At 38.9% G+C, this 20417-nt stretch overlaps 1 pseudogene; it reads right to left on the reverse strand.

Moving 5' to 3' along the window:
* Nucleotides 1-4371: 4371 nt before the first annotated feature.
* The window catches only part of LOC124979316 (pygopus homolog 1-like), a 41892-nt pseudogene continuing 25846 nt past the window's right edge, over nucleotides 4372-20417 (reverse strand).

Raw genomic sequence — 20417 nt, forward strand, 5'->3', positions numbered from 1 at the left:
TAGAACTCCAGTTCATGAGGCACAGATCTGCCTTCATAATCCCACCCCTCTTCCTTAACATTGGCAATTACTAATCTGTGTGGCATCTCTGTAAATATGTAATGATATAGTGTGTGAATGTGTTGATACCCACTTGTGTACTTAATTGCAACTCTGGTGGTAAGTACCACCAGTGAGCTCAGGTTCCACAAGTTCAAGGGAAGGTCCCCAGCAAGGCTGCCTTTATTTCAGATGCTGGCTATATTACAGGGATCCTTGAGAGCCCTGCACTTTTGATAAACTGTCTACTAATTGGGAGATTTCTGTGACCCTGTGATTCATGTACTTCACCCAAATTATTCATTGATGATTAAAGTGTTGTTATAAAGGGTACAAGCCAGGACAAGCCAAATAAAGAGACATCCAGGATGAGGTGTAGGAGGGTCTGAACAAGGAACTTCTCCTTGTGGAATCCAGCACATCTTCCTACTGACCCATCACTGTATTCACCATGCAGGAATCTCCACTGAAGTTCAGTGTCCAGAACTTTTATTGGGATTTCATTATGTAGGTGTGATTGATTAAATTACTAGACACAGGATTGAATACAGTGTCCATCTCCCTCCCCTCCCCTGAGGTTGGGCTGGCTCAAAGCCTAACCATCTACTCACAGAAATGTTGTTTATGATGAACAACCTCCCCTCTCTTGCACTAGATCCCACGTGTTAGCATAAACACAGTTATGATATAAATAATGGCTGTTGTATTATTTGAGAAATTCCAAGGATATAGTCAAGAGAAATTCTGATTATGCAATAGTTGCCATTTGACATTGATTCATTTTTTTCACTCAGCCTAATGTGCTTGCAACCATCCCAGTTGATGAATGTGGCAACCATTCATTATTCTTATTCCTGTGAGCTATTCCATGGTGCAGAAGTACCACAGTTTGTTCCACCATTCAACATTCTTGCAGGAGCATAAGTTTTCCATAGAAATCACTTCTTGGGCCTGGGGTTGTAGCTCAGTGGTGCCTTGCATGTGTGAGGCACTGAATTTGATCATCATCCCCACATAAAAAGTTATTAAAATAAAGGTATTGTGTCCATCTACAATATAAATAATTTTAAAATCACTTCTGGGCAATAGATAAAGTGTATGTCAATGAATGAAATAGTAGTTGAGATATAATACAAGCTCACCTGCATTGTTTACATTCTTCAGGGAGATTTTGTCTTCTACTTCAGCACTACTGAGAAAATCATCTGAAAAAATAAACATTCCATCTTTCATGGAAATCTTAATATTAACCTAAAGTTCTTTCTGGAGAGGAAGACAACATAAGCAGTTGAATAAGGGAGTCAACTTAATGAGGTGTATCAGGGTCTGAATAATTTGCTCTCAGTGATTCCATGACAAGCTTGTTATGGGTATCCGATTATACGTATAATATATCTCCACAGTTTATATCACCCCATTACCACATCTATTTCCTGCCACTCTGATATTTGACACGGCTCCGCTGGAATAGAGGATTCGACACTTGCCATAGTTCTGTTGGAATAGAGGACTCAACACTTGACATGATTCTGTTGATTATCCTCCCTCTTGGGGGCTGTAGCATGGCATGTCTCCATATGTAGTTGCTTTTTAATTTTAATAATCAATATATCATTAGAAACTTATTAGAAAAACAATGGGAAGGTTTTACTGTATTGGGACACAAAATAGTGCACAATAAAAATTTAGCAGTAATACATAGATAAAATATATGAAAATAAGCAACTGTAGCTGTGCTTGAGTTAAAAGGAGCCTGTGATTGCTTTAATATAATAATAGATGGATAAAGAGGCATCCTCTGAGCTTGGATGTGGTGTTTAGCCTTTGTTGCTTTCCTAGTTTTAATAGTTGATTCTAGAGATACTTTACATAATAAAAACATTTAGATTAGTCATAAATATAATTTGTGCTTTTCCTATGTTTAGTCTAATTCTTTGAGAATCAGAATAAGATTGTAGTCTGCCATTACGTGAAATTAGAATATTAAATATTAACTGTAAGTTGATTTCTTTGCCCTTTAATAAATAGTAAAATATTTTCACTGTTAAAATACTGGAGTTCATGGTGGGGTTAGTTTCTCAGAAAATCTAGTGATGTGTTTGTTCTGAAGGTTGAAGGCAGGCAGAACATGGTGCCCTCAGTTTAGCTGGGAGACAAGATTGTTTTAGTTTAGCTGAGAGATGAGGTTGTTTTAATCTAGCTGGGAAATAAGGTTGTTTTGGTTTGGGCTGTCATACAGAGAGAATGTGTACTTTGAGAAGAAACAGATTGTACTTTTGAAGATTTTTCCTATTTTAAACTAACCATAGAATGATATAATCATTATTAAAGAAAAATATCTATTAAAAGGCTGGCAGAAAAAATAAAGACAGATTCAACCTCAGAACACTTGGTGTCCCTGTGTGCTGTTTCTCCACCGTGCTGACACCTCCCATCCACCTAGGACCCTGATCCCTGCTAGGGCTGGACACCCACACCCCATCCTGAGTTTTGGTCCTTTGAAAACTCATGCAAACCTTCTGTGACTATGTCATGGGAAAAATTGTTATGTTTTGGTTGAGAGCTGTAAGGAAGGATGGAATGTTGGAGGTTGAGACGTGAAGGTTGGCTTACCCACCTTCATTGGCCTGTGATCTCATTTAACCCACAGGGTCAAGCAGTAGTGTCTAATGGGGAGATTTCCTGTGGGAGATTCAGTGAAGTTGGTTTGGGGAAGAATTTCCTATGCTCATGAGAGGATTCTGGTGCAACAAAACATTTTAGCACAACTAAACAGATTGCGATGGTCTGATTGTACTTATATTCTTCCAATTTTTAAACCTTGATATTATAATTTCTGAGGGTCTGATATAGGGAATTTTGCTTTCACCCCATCTAGAAAACTGGGGGTTTGCAGTCAATATGGCTTGTCAATATAGATTCTAGAAAATACATTTATGAGAAAATGAGTAGAAAACACAAATATCATCTTAGGATTACTATGAAAATTACCTTGAGAATCACTGCTGTAGGGTAACCACTTAATAGTAAGTGTATATGAAATAATAAATGAATGTACATCAAATTGAAGAGTAGATAATGAGATAATGAAAAATACTAGATTGATTTGGTATAAAGAAGAAAAAAGAGACAAAACAAATAGAAAAGAAGATAGACTTAAATCCAGCTATTGTAGTAGTAATATTAAACATAAATGGATTAAATACTCCAATTATAAAATAAAGATTTTCAGACTAGAAAAAAAGGTAAGCCCCAAGTTTATGCTGCTTAAAAGAGGTACACTTAAATATAAGGACATGTATAAGTAGAAGTAAAAGAATGAAAAAAAGACATAACACGTGTCTTCATTTTTTGCTGAGTAACACTGTTACTGCATACAGGTTTGAAATTTCATTCCACAGAACAACCAATGTGTAAGAGATGCATATTCTCAGGGAGAGAGAAAGAAAAATTTATTCAGGGGTTAAAGAATGCAAAGAGGGAGCTCTGCTCACAAATGAACTTCTCCACCCCAGGGGGATAATGGGTTACAGATATGGGACAGGAATAATGACAGGGATATGCTGAAAAAGGGGAGCAATAGTTATGTCTTTTCTGGAAATGGGTGAAGAACTTCCAGAAATTTGAGTGTCATCTGTTTTCACTGTTTGGTGTTTGTGATCATTGTGGTTGGTTGGTGTCTTTAACCTTGAAGTGGGGAGAAAGAAAGTGTATGTCAAGGAAACCTGTATTATAAATTTGGACAAAACATACTTCAGACAATCAAAATATCTATGTGCAAAATATCTATACAATCTGACTAAAATGCTAAGGCAACAAAAGAGGCACAGAGTGCCAAGTAAAGAGGCAGAACTTTCAAATCAAGTCCCTGAAGAGTAATACAGATGATCATCATCACCATACATACAAGTCAGAGGTGTTGTTTACACAAAGCTCGTATATTAAGGACACTTACAACTCAACAATATTACTTATCTCATTTTTTTCTTTACCCCTACATACATTATTCAATTCTGAGAACAAAGACAAAACAAAAGTGACAGTAGTAATGGAAGTGAAGAAATTTTAAATGGTTTTTAAATTGTAGATGGACACAATACCTTTATTTTATTTATTTATATGTGGTGCTGAGGATTGAATCCAGTGCCTCACACATGCTGGTTTAGCACTCCACCACTGAGCTACAATTTAAGACATGAAGTGAAATATTAATAAAAACTGAAAGGTAATGTTTTGTGTGTGCATTCAAAAAATATAAAACATTAAATTCCTATATAACTGAACCTCTGTAATACACAGATGGAACACCCTACTTTCGGTTAATGCCTGTGATTAAGCATCACTGCCTACTGCAGTGGACCAAAAGTTTCTCTAGTGGGCATTAACTGGCCATCTTACTCATCCATACAGGTATCACAGCCCCAGACTGCTTCTGCAAGAAGCCATAAGTTCTTGTAGTCATTCCAGTACAGGTCTGATGAAACCATTTCTTTTAATTTTTTATTATATATTAATTATAGGTGGACACAACCCCTTTATTTTATTTTTATATGATGCTGAGGATTGAACTCAGGGCCTGTGTGCTAGGTGCGTGTGCTACCACTGAGCCACACCCCAGTTCTGATGAAACCATTTCTGATGAGAGGCTTCACATAAGAAGGCATCCTGACTAACATTCAATTCATTTGTACATATTCCACAAGGTTACACTATGTTGATGAATGCTCATGACAGCTTAGGTTGAGAGAGCATTTATTGCAGTTTTCAGTGGTGCAGGCACCTGCTGCACCTCTGGGTGTCTATACTTGTTCTGTGTCCTGTTTGCAAGGCTATTATTTGTAGCTTCAGTGTTACTCAAATGACTGTTTTCTTGATTTTCTGAATTGTATTTACACTTTTTGAAATTCAATATTACTCTGAGTCAATGTATCCTCCATATTGAATGAAGGGGATGAGCAGGTGAAATTTGGTGTTTTCAGTTGCTCCTTGACTAAAGTATTGTTTAAGAGGTGGTGCTTTTGCTTGACAAAAAGTTTGTGGGAGTAGAATAAAAGAATGATTAGAAGCTGATGGAGAACTAAATTTTGAATTATTTCCAGGAATAAAATTAGATGTCACATCAGAATTAGATACTTGGATTAGATTCTATGGATGAATCTGAGGCTTTCAGCAGAATTTTATTTAAAATATCGATGAGGCATGTTAACATTCTTACTACATTATTATGAAATAGATTTCCAAATTTTGAAGAATTGTGTGACCCAAATTTGAAAGCATGAGGTGGATTAAAACCCATGCCCAAAGGATTCTGGGGAAATGGATGTGCTGAAACCTGAGTAAGAATCACAATATGGGGAAGAAATTCTTGAGGGAAATGTGAGGTTACATACTGAGAAACTGATTTGATGAAGTAGTGGTATAGGAAACAGTATTATCCTGCCAAATGGATTAGTAATCACTAGGTCATCAAGAGTTTGGGTTTGGTGGTGGAGCATACTCAGACAATGGAGGAATAGGGCCCTGTGTATCTGCCTTATATTTCTTCTTATACAGGTAGCTATGTTGTACAACTGGTCCTCCTAACCCATCCAGTCCACTACTGCCATCTCAAACTCTCTTCAGAGAAATGGGATCCTTCTCCTGTTCTCCTGACACTACAGACCACCATGCATGATTTCTACCACACAACCCAAGCTGTTGGAATCAGTCTCTTTGCTGTGAAAGGTAGTGGCTTCTTTCCATGCTGGTGTGGTGAAGCTTTGAGGTGCAGTCTTCAGTGGTGGTGATGTTGGCCCTAATCACATAAGTCTTGAAGTGAGCAAAAGATTTTAACATGTACTTAATGAGAGAGAGAGAGAAAGAGAGAGAGAGAGAGAGAGAGAGAGAGAGAGAGAGAGAGAGAACCATCAATTACATGAAAACATTGAAAGGCATCATCAGGGAAATGCAAATTAAAGTCACTGTGAAGCACTACTACACACATGAGAAATGATAAAAATTCTAAGATGACAACACCATAAGTGGTCAAGGCTAAGTTACTGGAAAATTCATGTTCTGCTGCTTGTTTTGCAAAATGGTATAAACACTTTAAGAACACTTGGCAGTGTCAAAGTTGTACCTGTGTTTGCTATATGAACAAGCAGTTCCAAACCCAGAAACTTATGCAATATAAATGAAAAGAAGGATCCAAGATGGCAGCCTAGAGGGTGACTGCACCCCCAGTCGCTCCAGAACCCAGGAGTTAAGAAGGGGAGGCATTGAGAGACTCGGACTGAAATAGAGCCACAGGTGATTCTGCCCACTGGGTAAAGCTCGGCCCAGGTGGCAGGCCCAGATAGAGGTGGCTTATCGGAGCCGGGCAGGGCAGCTAGAGTCATCCACAGGCAGCCCTGCGCACTCCGGCGGTGGGCCCCGCCCACACAGCCAGCTTCTGTAGGTTCTCGGAACGGGCCCTCTAGTGAGAGCCTTTCTGACCAGAACAAGCTCCAAGTCCCGGAGCCAGCGCAGTGCTGCGTACTCCGGCACGCAAGCAGCTCCAGGGACCAGGATAGGGCAGCCAGAGACTTCCCCCAAGTAGCCTGGACCCCTGCGGTGGGAGGTGTCTTTCAAGGCTAGCTTCTCAGAGCAGACTGCCCAGTGAGAGGCTTTCTACATAGAACAAGCCACAAGCCCCCGAACCAACGGAGAGCTTCGATCTGCAAGCAGCCTCTGGGATCAGGGCAGGGCAGCCAGAGACCTCTTCAGGCGGCTCTGCCCACTTCAGCTGCAGGCTCTCTTCACGGGGCGATCCAAAATGGCGGCCTAGAGGGTGACTGCACCCCCCGTCGCTCCAGAACCCAGGAGTTAAGAAGGGGAGGCATTGAGAGACTCAGACTGAAATAGAGCCACGGGTGAGACTGCCCACTGGGTAAAGCTCGGCCCGGGTGGCAGGCCCAGATAGAGGTGGCTTATCGGAGCCAGGCAGGGCAGCTAGAGTCTTCCCAAGGTAGCCTTCCACACTCTGGCAGTGGGCTCCTCCCACAGGGCCAGCTGCATGGTGCAGGCCCCCAGTGAGAGCCTTTCCGCACAGAGCCAGCTCCAAACCGTGGAACAGGTAGGGGGCTAGGGGCAGTTTTCGTCAGATGCACTGCATTATCACATTCCTCCAAGACATCAGGCTACTGAAGGCGGGGAGGTGATACACTGGAAATCTACCGGGACACTATAAGCCAATAGCGGAAAACTGCAATATCTCAGGGTCCCACTGACAGCTGACCAATATGAGAAAACAAGGGAAGAAAATGTCCCAAACAAACCTAGATACTACATCAATAAAACCCAATGATAGCACAGCAGAAGAAATGTCAGAAAGGGAGTTCAGAATGTACATAATTAAAATGATCAGGGAAGCTAATGAGGAGATGAAAGAGCAAATGCAGGCATTGAAGGAGGAGATGAAAGAGCAAATGCAGGCATTAAATGATCGCACCAATCAACAGTTAAAAGAGCAAATACGGGAAGCAAGAGATCATTTCAATAAAGAGTTAGAGATACTGAAAAAAAAACAAACTGAAATACTTGAAATGAAGGAAACAATAAACCAAGTTAAAAACTCCATAGAAAGCAGAACCAATAGGATAGAACACCTGGAAGACAGAACCTCAGACATTGAAGACAAATTATTTAATCTTGAAAACAAAGTTGGCCAAACAGAAAAGATGGTAAGAAATCATGAACAGAATCTACAAGAATTATGGGATATCATGAAAAGGCCAAATTTAAGAATTATTGGGATTGAGGAGGGCTTAGAGAAACAAACCAAAGGAATGAACAATCTATTCAATGAAATAATATCAGAAAATTTCCCAAATCTGAAGAATGAAATGGAAAACCAAGTACAAGAGGCTTATAGAACTCCAAACATACAAAATTACAACAGACCCACACCAAGGCACATTATTATGAAAATACCTAACATACAAAATAAAGACAGAATTTTAAAGGTTGTGAGAGAAAAGAATCAAATTACATTCAGAGGGAAACCAATAAGAATATCAGCAGATTTTTCAATCCAGACCCTAAAAGCTAGAAGGGCCTGGAACAACATATACCAAGCCCTGAAAGAAAACGGATGCCAACCAAGAATCTTATACCCAGCAAAACTTACCTTCATATTTGACGATGAAATAAGATCCTTCCATGATAAACAAAAGCTAAAGGAATTTACAAAAAGAAAGCCAGCATTACAGAACATTCTCAGCAAAATATTCCATGAGGAAGAGATGAAAAACAACGATGCAAATCAGCAACAGGAGGCGCTAGCCTAAAGGAATAGCCAAATAAAGGAGAAACCAAATCATGTCAAAAACAAATATGAGTCAATTGACTGGGAATACAAATCATATCACAATAATAACCCTGAATGTCAATGGCCTGAATTCATCAATCAAAAGACACAGACTGGCAGATTGGATTAAAAAGAAAAATCCAACAATATGCTGCCTGCAAGAGACTCATCTCATAGAAAGAGACACCCATAGACTAAAGGTGAAAGGATGGGGAAAAACATACCATGCACACGGACACAGCAAAAAAGCTGGAGTATCCATCCTCATTTCAGATAATGTGGACTTCAAACCAAAACTAGTCAGAAGGGATAAAGAAGGACATTACATGCTGCTTAAGGGAAGCATAAATCAGCAAGACTTAACAATCATAAATATCTATGCCCCGAACATTGGCTCATCCACGTACGTCAAACAAATCCTTCTGAATTCCAGAAATCAAATGGACCACAACACAATAATACTAGGCGATTTTAACACACCTCTCTCACCACTGGATAGATCGTCCAAACAAAAATTGAATAAAGAAACTATAGATCTCAACAACACAATCAACAATTTAGACTTAATGGACATATATAGAATATACCATCCAACAAAGAACGAATACACTTTCTTCTCAGCAGCACATGGATACTTCTCTAAAATAGACCATATTTTATGCCACAAAGCTACTGTTAGCAAATACAAGAAGATAGAGATACTACCTTGTACTCTATCAGATCATAATGGATTGAAATTAGAAATAAATGACACAATAAAAAACAGATACTTCTCCAATACCTGGAGATTAAATAATACACTATTATATGATGAATGGATAACAGAAGACATCAGGAGGGAAATAAAAAAATTCTTAGAAGTAAACGAGAACAAAGACACATCATATCAAAATCTCTGGGACACTATGAAAGCAGTACTTAGAGGAAGATTTATTTCATGGGGTGCATTCAAAAAAAAGAAGTAGAAATCAACAAATAAACGACTTAACACTACAGCTCAAAGCGCTAGAAAAAGAAGAGCAGACCAATACCAAAAGTAGTAGAAGACAGGAAATAGTTAAAATCAGAGCCGAAATCAACGAAATAGAAACAAAAGAAACAATTGGAAAAATTAACAAAATAAATAGTTGGTTCTTTGAAAAAATAAATAAAATTGATAAACCCTTAGCCACACTAACAAAGAGAAAGAGGGAGAAAACTCAAATTACTAAAATTCGAAATGAACAAGGAAACATCACAACAGACACGACTGAAATACAAAACATAATTAGAAGCTATTTTGAAAATCTATACTCCAACAAAACAGAAAACCTCGAAGACATCAACAAATTTCTAGAGACATATGAATTACCTAAACTGAACGAGGAGGACATACACAACTTAAATAAACCAATTTCAAGCAATGAAATAGAAGAGGTCATCAAAAGCCTACCAACAAAAGTCCAGGACCAGATGGGTTCTCAGCCGAGTTCTACAAAACCTTTAAAGAAGAGCTCATTCCAATACTCCTCAAAGTATTCCATGAAATAGAAGAGGAGGGAACCCTCCCAAACTCGTTCTATGAAGCCAATATCACCCTGATACCTAAACCAGACAGAGACACATTGAGGAAAGAAAATTTCAGACCAATATCCTTAATGAACATCGACGCAAAAATTCTCAACAAAATTTTAGCAAATCGCATACAAATATATATTAAAAAGATAGTGCACCACGATCAAGTGGACTTTATCCCAGGGATGCAAGGTTGGTTCAACATTTGGAAATCAATAAATGTCATTCACCGTATCAACAGACTTAAAGTTAAGAATCACACGATTATTTTAATAGATGCAGAAAAAGCACTTGATAAAATACAGCACCCCTTCATGCTCAAAACACTAGAAAAAATTGGGATAGTGGGAACATTCCTTAACATTGTAAAGGCCATCTACGCTAAGCCCATGGCCAATATCATTCTAAATGGTGAAAAACTGAAAGCGTTCCCTCTAAAAACTGGAACAAGGCAGGGATGCCCTCTTTCACCACTTCTATTCAACATCGTCCTTGAGACTCTAGCCAGAGCAATCAGACAAACCAAAGAAATTAAAGGGATATGAATAGGAAAAGAAGAACTCAAACTATCCCTGTTCGCTGATGACATGATTATATATTTAGAGGAACCTGGAAATTCCACCAGAAAACTTTTAGAACTCATAAGTGAATTCAGTAAAGTAGCAGGTTATAAGATCAATGCTCATAAATCCAATGCATTTTTATACATAAGTGATGAATCTTCAGAAAGAGAAATTAGGAAAACTACCCCATTCACAATAGCATCGAAAAAAATAAAATACTTGGGAATCAATCTCACAAAAGAGGTGAAAGACCTCTACAATGAGAACTACAGAACACTAAAGAAAGAAATTAAAGAAAACCTTAGAAGATGGAAAGATCTCCCATGTTCCTGGATAGGCAGAATTAATATTGTCAAAATGGCTATACTACCTAAAGTGCTATACAGATTCAATGCAATTCCAATTAAAATCCCAATGATGTACCTTGCAGAAATCGAGCAAGCAATTATGAAATTCATCTGGAAGAATAAAAAACCTAGAATAGCTAAAGCAATCCTCAGTAGCAAGAGCGAAGCAGGGGGTATTGCAATACCGGATCTTCAACTCTACTACAAAGCAATAGTAACAAAAATGGCATGGTATTGGTACCAAAATAGACAGGTAGATCAATGGTACAGAATAGAGGACATGGACACAAACCCAAATAAATACAATTTTCTCATACTAGACAAAGGTTCCAAAAATATGCAATGGAGAAAAGATAGCCTCTTCAACAAATGGTGCTGGTAAAACTGGAAAACCATATGCAATAGAATGATATTAAACCCCTATCTCTCACCCTACACAAAACTCAACTCAAAATGGATCAAGGACCTCGGAATCAGACCAGAGAACCTGCATCTTATAGAAGAAAAAGTAGGTCCAAATCTTCAACTTGTTGGCTTAGGATCAGACTTCCTTAACAGGACTCCCATAGCACAAGAAATAAAAGCAAGAATCAACAACTGGGATAGATTCAAACTAAAAAGCTTTCTCTCAGCAATGGAAGCTATCAGAAATGTGAAGAGAGAGCCTACAGAGTGGGAGAATATCTTTGCCAACCATACCTCAGATAGAGCGCTAATTTCCAGAATCTATAAAGAACTCAAAAAACTCTACACGAAGAATACAAATAATCCAATCAACAAATGGGTAAGGAAATGAACAGACACTTCACAGAAGAAGATATACAAGTAATCAACAGATATATGAAAAAATGTTCAACATCCCTAGTAATAAGGGAAATGCAAATCAAAACTACCCTAAGATTTCATCTCACCCCAATTAGAATGACGATTATCAAGAATACAAGCAACAATAGGTGTTGGCGAGGATGTGGTGAAAAAGGAACACTCATACATTGCTGGTGGGGTTGCAAATTAGTGCAGCCACTCTGGAAAGCAGTGTGGAGATTCCTCAGAAAGCTTGGAATGGAAACACCATTTGACCCAGCTATCCCACTCCTTGGCCTATACCCAAAGGACTTAAAATCAGCATACTCCAAGATACAGCCACATCAATGTTCATAGCTGCTCAATTCACCATAGCCAGATTGTGGAACCAAACTAGATGCCCTTCAGTTGATGAATGGATAAAGAAACTGTGGCATATATATACAATGGAATATTACTCCGCAATGAAGAATGATAAAATTATGGCATTTGTAGGCAAATGGATGAAATTGGAGAATATCATGCTAAGTGAGATAAGCCAATCTCAAAAAACTAAAGGATGAATGATATCGCTGATAAGCGGATGAGGACATATAATGGGGGGTGGGAGGGGTTAGCATTAGGTTTAGGGTTAGGTTTAGGGTTAGGGATAAGGAGAGCGGTAAGAATGAAGGAAAGAAGGACTGTATAGAGGGAAAAGAGGGGTGGGAGGGATGGTGGGGAAGGGAAAAAAAATAATCAAACATCATTGCCCTATGTAAACGTATGATTACACAAATGGTATGCCTTGATTCTATGTACAAATAGAGAAACAACATGTATCCCATTTGTATACAAAAATAAAAAAAAATAAAGCAAAAGTTGATAAATAATAAAAAACAAACAAAAAAATAAATGAAAAGAACTATACAAAATTTGTACACGAATGTTCATAGAAAATTGATTCATAATAGCCTCACACTGAAAATAAGTGAAATTTCTACCAATGGGTGAATAAATTGTAGTGTGTTACTGTGGTGGGATGCTACTAGCAATAAAAGAGATTAAAATACTGACATACCTTGCACGAATTCATCTCAAACTGGTGACTGAAAGAAGATAGGCTCAGAAAACCTATGTAATTCCATTTGTATGACCTCCTAGAGAAGAAAATCCTGATCAACATTGACAAGAGTCATCTTTATGGCTTCCTGCAGACAGAATTGGCAGAATTGTCTAGGAAAGGGTAGAAAGAGGTTGTGGGTGACAAAAATGTTTTATGTTTGGGTTTTGGTGGTGGCTATGGAGGTATGCAAATTTGCAAAACTCACCGAAATGTGAGGTTAAACTTGGTATAACTTGTGATATATAAATTATTTCTCAATAAAGGAGATAAGAACAATTGGGTTCAGCTAAACAATACTTGTGAAGAAATATACAGTGTTAAATATAAATCTTGGCAAAAAAGAAATGTACAACTGTGAAATCTATGATTAATATACTCTAGGATTATCTGTGATTTCATTCCAAGAAGCTAGAAACAGAACAGGGAATCATATCCAAATAGGAGACAATTAAAGTACATATTAATGAAAAAGAAACTAGCTGTATAATATATCAGAAATGGTATTGGCAAAAACTAATAAAATGTTATGTGTCTATAAAACTTAAACACACAAAAAGAGCCTATGCAAATATTACCCAAATGTTACCAAGATGAGAGCTGAAAAGGGGAGTATTACTCAAGTCACACAGATATTTAAATTGTAATAATAAACATCATGAACTATTTAAAGCCCCAAATTATGATTTAATAAGATATGGACAAATTACAAAGAGGTAAACAAAAAAATCTACTCAAGGATAGAAAATTTCAATAGTCTATCTAGTCAAAATAGTTGAATTCATAATTTAAAATTTTCCTACAGAGAAGCTGTACCTGCCCTGCAGATTCACAGGCCCAGCAGGGCTTCCCATCTACCAATGCATGAGAGCCTCCATCTTGGGACACCTCTGCTGCCATCTTGGTTTACCTCCTCTGCAGCTGCCACCATCTTCAGTGGGGGCAGCATCCCATCTTGGAATTCCAGATGGAGACTAGAAGCCCAATATCAAGGTACCTACAGGTTAACTGCTGCTACCACTACTAACTAAGCACATGGCCACTTCCACTTAGGGATAACAGCCAGGGCCTGAAAGATCATCTCCAAGGTCCCTGTAGGTTTGTTTATATATGAGGTCTCCCTGTTAGACGTGCTGATAGCCACCATCTTACTTCAGAGGTAGAAGAGAACCTTGCAAGGGATTGTTAGGTTTGAAGAGGGTGTGAGAGCATCTTGAGTGTGGCTTACCCAACCAGACTGGCACCCACCAAGATTCCAGAGACAAGTCAGGCAGCACTTGCTGGGACCCAACACCAGCCTGGTCCATGACTCTCCCCACCCACACAGCATTCACTGAACACCTGGGCCCTCCAGTTTGGCAATCACCAGGGCCCTCTGGCTCCTCAATCCCCACTCTCCCAACCACCCCCTAGCCACCAACATGTCCCAGCACTTGCAGCTATGTGGCTGGCCCGCAGCTCTCAATGCCTGGTCCTGATTTGCTCAATAGAGAACAATTTTCCTTGACAGTCACATAGATCCTGGACCTCAGGCCCCAGGACCTGAGGGAGGTTCCTGATTGGGAATTTGAAAGGGTGGAGGCAGAAGACAAACAATTTAGAGACTAAATTAGAGACCAGGAACTCTGGGGTGAGTAGAAGCAACAGTATGTGTTGTATACTCATATATTACTGATGGGAATGCAAATTGGTGCAGCCACTCTGAAAGGCAGTGAGGAGATTCCCTAGAAAATTGGGAAAGGAACCACCATTTGACCCAGCTAATCCTACTCCTCGGTCTATACCCAAAGAACTTAAGATCAGCATACTACAGTGATACAGCCACACCAATGTTTATAGCAGCTCAGTTCACAATAGTTAAGCTGTGGAACCAACCTAGATGCCCTTTAATAGATGAATGGGTAAAGAAACTGGTATATATACACAATGGAATATTACTAAACCTATTCAGTCATAAAGAAGACTAAAATTATGGCATTTTCAGGTAAATGGATGGAGTTGGAAAATATCATGCTAAGTAAAAGAATGACTCCCCAAAAACCCAAAGTCCACAGGTTTTCTGTGATAAGTGGATGCTGATACATAAGGTGATGATTGGAGGAAATTTGGATTGGGCAGAGGGGAATGAGTGGAGGAGTGGGAGCAGGGAGGTTGCAAGGATGGTGGAAGGAGATGGAGTTCGTTACGCTTGTACAGGTATGATTGCATGAATAGTGACTCTACATCCTGTACAACCGGGGAAATGATTCATTGTGTACAATGAATTGAAATGAATTCTGCTATCATGTATAACTGAATAGAACAAATTAAAAATAATAGAGTAAAAAAAATAAATTTTCCTCCAAAGAAAACTCCTGGCTCTTTTAAGCCAACTATAATACAATAATGTCAGTCTTACACAAATTTTTACAGAGAACCAAAACCAAACACAAAACAAGGAAAGGAAAAAAGAAAATAAAATAATTCTCAATTCATTTCATGAGCCCTCCATAATGTGAAATCAAGTCTGGTAAAGCTGGTCAATTTAATAATTATAAAACACAGAAAAGGAATCATGTAAGACAATATGAAGAGACTTAAAACCCTATATAAAAATTAAAATTTGACAAATCTTGTTCTAAAGTATATTAAAAATATAACACATAATGTCTGAATGGAATCAAATTCAAGAATACAAAGTTGCTTTAACATCCAAAAATAAGTCCCCATAACTGGTCTTGGTGGTGTATGCTTGTTAATCCCAGCAGCTTGGGTGGTGGAGGAAGAGGGCTTGAAAGTTTTAGGCCAGCCTCAGCTATGTTAAGGAAACCCTGTCTCAAATTTTTAAAAAAATGGTTAGGTTTTATAGCTCAGTGGTAGAGTGCCCTGGGTTTAATCCCAGTAGCACAAAAATAAATCCTCATAGACAAGATTTGAGGATGTTGGGCTAAGTGAAATATCACAAAAAAGACAAAAAGTATGATTCTCCTTATATTAGGTAGCTAAAGTATTCAAATTTGCAAGACAGAAAATAGAATGGTGGTTCCCAAGGGCTAGAAAGTGGGGTAGAGAAGGGTGAATTGTTGTTTAATGGGTGGTGACTTTGAGTTTTGCAACATGAAGAGTTCTGGGCATGGATGGGAGTGGTGGATACACAATATGAATGTCAATAACAGCACTGAAATGTATAAAAATAATGGTCACATGACGAAATTTAATGTTATATGCATTTCACCACAATTTAAGCAAATTGAAAAAAGTCAATGCATATAATTCAATGACATTAATAGAATAAGTTGCAAAACAAGATTTTAATGAAATTCAACACCTGTGCATGATAATAAATCTCAGAAACTAGGATTTGAAGGAATTTCCTTAATGTGATAGACATTATCTAAAATGTACCTTATCTCATACTAATGATAAAATGGTTCATTTTCCTTTAGATTTGGAGGAAAGATACAAACATGCAAAAATGTCTACTATCTCTACTTCTGGAGATCCTAGCCAGTGCAATAAAGAAAAAAATGGTATAATGATTATTAAAGTATCATTGATTTCTATAAACACAAATTCTGTCTATGATAAAGTAAAAACCAAAAGGCAGAAAGTACAAAAGAGTGCACAAACTAGTATAATTAAGAAGTGAATTTAGCAAGGTAACTGATTATTAGGCTGGCTTTCTAAAAAGCATGTACAGATATACACATACATACAAAATATATTATATATATTGGAGCAACAATCAGAATATGAAATTTAAAAAAAAGCATTTAAAATATCAAAAACATCAAGGCCAACCTCAGCAAACTACAACTGAAAATATAGCAAAGCTTCTGAAATTAAAAAAAAGCAAGACTTTTGCATAGCTAAAGCAAAAATTAATGATACTAAAATAACTACAATAAATTCAACTTAAGCTGCCCATGAGATGAAAGTGTCAATATTGTTACTAAGCATGTGGTTATTTTTGAGAAAATATGACCTTATGTTGAATAGTTTTTGTTAAAGAAGGTTTTGGGAAAGAGCCTTTGCTAGTCACATTTATTAGGGTGCTGATGTGGCCAGGTGCTGGGATAAGGAGAGGTAGCTGTGTTTTTGCTAAATGGGGGTTTAGATCATTGAGAAGGTGGTGAGGTTTGTTTAGGATCTGAGATAGCTGAGGGTCTAAATCATGTGTCTTACTTGCTTTGAGTCTAGATAGGGGTCAGGGGGCTGGTTTACTTTCCCAACAGGTGGGGCCTGAAAATTTTGGGCAATCTTGGTCTGGGAATTCCCAGTATTCTTAAATTGTTATGTTTCCTGTCCAGTATATCCTCCTACATGTGCGATAGGGAATAACCTTTTCTGCCAGGTAACATTTGCTTGGCATTTTAGTGTAAATAGAAGCACAAGGGCACATTTGTGATTTTGTCATCCCTTTTCTGTCTGGAGAAGCAGAACCTGGGGGGAATAGAAACAGGTGGGGGAACATATTCTTTAGGAGGAAGTGCAGCAGAGCGTGGAGGGCATGTTGGTCCTGTTGCATAGGTTTGTCCCTCTTGGATGCAAAAACCATGGAGGCCTGCTTTAATACATGTATCCAGTCTGTTGTTCCAGGAGGGAGAAATGTATTTCTGACAGGTCCATAGTGGAAAAGGACTGGGACTCATTGTCCCAGGACTTAGTAAGACACAAGTCATTACAAAAAGCAGCAGATTCCCCTTAGTAGGCTTAGCACGCTTAAGCAAAAAATGGCTAGAGCAACCTCCTTGAATCAATTGCACTCATTTGGGCTGTTGCAGTGAGACCTATGAATAATAGCAATTAATGTTGTAAGTCCCAGTCCAGCAGGGTGACATTGTGACCACTGCCCCAATTCATCCCCCATTGAATTCCTCAAGCTTCCATGGAGGATTGACTAGTCAGCCTTCGGGTTTGTGACTGGAGCAAGGCTGTAATTTCCTGGATAATGTCTGCCGTGTGGCCTCTGGAGTGTTGGTCTGAGTGGGTTACTGGGGTTGGCCTGAGATGTCCAGAAGGTAGATTTCTCAGTATCAACTGTCTTTTTAACTGGAGAGTGGTATATCCATGGGCCTATTCCTGCCACTTTAATGGCAGTGAGAGAGGTTAATATGACAATATGGGGTCTCCACAGGTGAGTTGAAGTGGTTCCTTCTTCCAATATTTATTCCATACAGAGTCTCTGGGCTGGTGTGGGTGCACTTGATGTCTGAATGAGGTGGGGGCTCTCCTGAACGTCTGTAAATATCTGGAGAAGAGTCTTTCCTAGGGCCTGGAACTGTTGGGACAGGCTAAGCTCACCTAGCTAATGGGGATTCCCCTCTTAGTTTATTGCAGGTGGGGGTCTCCCAGTCAGTATCTCAAACAGGGAATCCCTGTGCTTCCATCTGTACAGTGGACCTGGAGGAGAGCCATAGGGAGGAAATCTACTCTTGAAGTCCCTGTTTCCTGACAGAGTTGAGCAAGTGTGGTCTTTAGGGTGTGGTTCATACATTAAACTTTTCCTAAACCCTGTGGGTGGTAGGTGGCATGTCGCTTCCTTTTGATTCCCAATATTAGGGTGATGCCCAGGTAACTACCTGATGAAGGTGGGTCCCCTGTCTGACCTGAAGATCAGGGCCAGGCCGTATGTGGGGTTATTTATTTTAACAGAGCTTTAGTTACTTCTCAGGCCAATTCTGTTTAGGTGGGTATGGCCTCCACCCATCAGGTATTGGTCTCCTTTGGTTGGGAGTCTACCTCTGTGTCTTCAAAAGGTGAAGAAGTCCCAATGACCTGGAGCCCTGACGCTGAACTGGCTACTGGTGAGCCTTATTTTGGGCACGATACATAACTCTGCCTGACTGAACTGAATGAAAGTGAAAACAGTACTTCAAAATTTGTGATAATTCACTGAAGTCAATCTAGAGAACTCTGTAGGACTAAACACTTGTATTAGAAAAACCTTTCTTTCTTTCGGCCCTGTATTGTAGTTTCCGGAAGGTTGTCACCTACTTGGTTTATTCCTAGGTATTTTATCCTTTTTTAAGCCTGGTACTAATGGGATTCCTTTTAAAATTTCCATTCAGATTGTTCATTGCTAGTATATAGAAGAGACCATGGATTTTGTGTGATGATCGAGTCCTCTGCAATTTTGCTGACTTCCTGTGCTGGCTTTGGTAGTGTTTCAGTGGATTCTTTGGAATTTTCTGCATGTAGTATCATATCATCTGCTAATAGGGCCTTACTTCCTCCTTTCTGATTTGGATTCCTCCTGTCATTCTCCTTCTTGCCTCGTTGCTCTGGCCAGCAGACAGTCCAGTACTGAGGGCAGTGGTTCAGGAGGTGACCTTTTGTTATTCTTGCTCTTCAGGGACAGTTTTCATTCTTCTACCTTTTAGGGTCCTGTTAGCTCAACTCTGGATTTTCCTACTCACCCTTTATGAGACTGAGGGAATTCCCTTCTCTTTCTACTGTGATGGGAGTTCTCAATCATGAGACATTAATTTCTTAATGGCTTTGTTTCCATTTTTAATATAGAAACTTTGGTGTTTGTGTGTTATTGTGACTGGTGCTGATTCCTAAAGCAAAAATTCCAATCAGAGTCATTGACGATGCTGGAGGAAAGACTGCCATCATTGTGGTGTAGAGACCATAGCTTGTTTATTATTGTTAATTGTGGTAGGTATCATTGTAATGCTGTTGACTTTTTTATTAACTGTGCATGTATGAAAGGCTTGGGGGGGTGATGTGGCCAGGTAAGTCTCACCTGAGTTGGTGCCTTGTGTTAAAGATTTCCTTTGGCTTAAAAATGGAAAAAATGCTATTTTAATCATTTATTAAAAGACTGATCATTGTTCAGTTAGTTAAACAATGTACAGGTGCTTGTTGGTGATAATACAGAAAATTGTTTTACAATTAACATAGGGTACAAAGTTGACAACTATTTGAAAACACATGTCAGAGGCTTGGGTTTTTGTTCAGGAGCACAGTGTATGTTTAGCATGCAGGAGGCCCTGGGTTCCACACCCAGCATCACACACACACACACACACACACACACACACACACACACACAGACACTCACTCACTCACCTCCCAGAAATCACAGATTATCTACCACTTCATAAAACCAGTGCACACAAAGAGTACCCTTGCTGTCTATTAGTTTAAAGAAGATGACAATGAGCACCTTTGAACTCATTACTCCACCTGCAGCCTGGTGCCCGGGAAGCCTAACCTAGGCTTTCTCTAGCCTCTTTCTTCTCCCACATATAGGGTGTCAATAGCCTGAGAATTGTCCGCTCTTGTCCTCATTATTCTTTATGGTGTATGGTGAGAACATGTTTCTTAGTACTTTATTATTTTGCTTGGCTTGTTGTTGATATGACTATAAGTGATTTCTCTGGGTACTCTTTTGTTGAGGACTATTGTTGAGATTTACCTACTCAGTGACATGGTGCTGGAAATTATTATTTTTCTCTGTTGTATGATAATTCTGGTGTAACTGTGACACACATGATTTATCTGTTATCTAGGCATTGAACATAGAGGAGATTGAAATTTTCCAAATAATACTGCTTTGAACAAGATGATTGTAGGTTTAAGGGCAGCCCTGACAACTCAGCAAGTGAGTAACTCCATCTCAAATTCAAAAGGAAAAGGACCAGGGATGTAACTCAGTGGTAAAGAACCACTGGATTCAACACCCAGAAACAAAA

This window comes from Sciurus carolinensis, chromosome 3, assembly GCF_902686445.1.
Source record: "Sciurus carolinensis chromosome 3, mSciCar1.2, whole genome shotgun sequence".
Classification (NCBI taxonomy): Eukaryota; Metazoa; Chordata; class Mammalia; order Rodentia; family Sciuridae; genus Sciurus; species Sciurus carolinensis.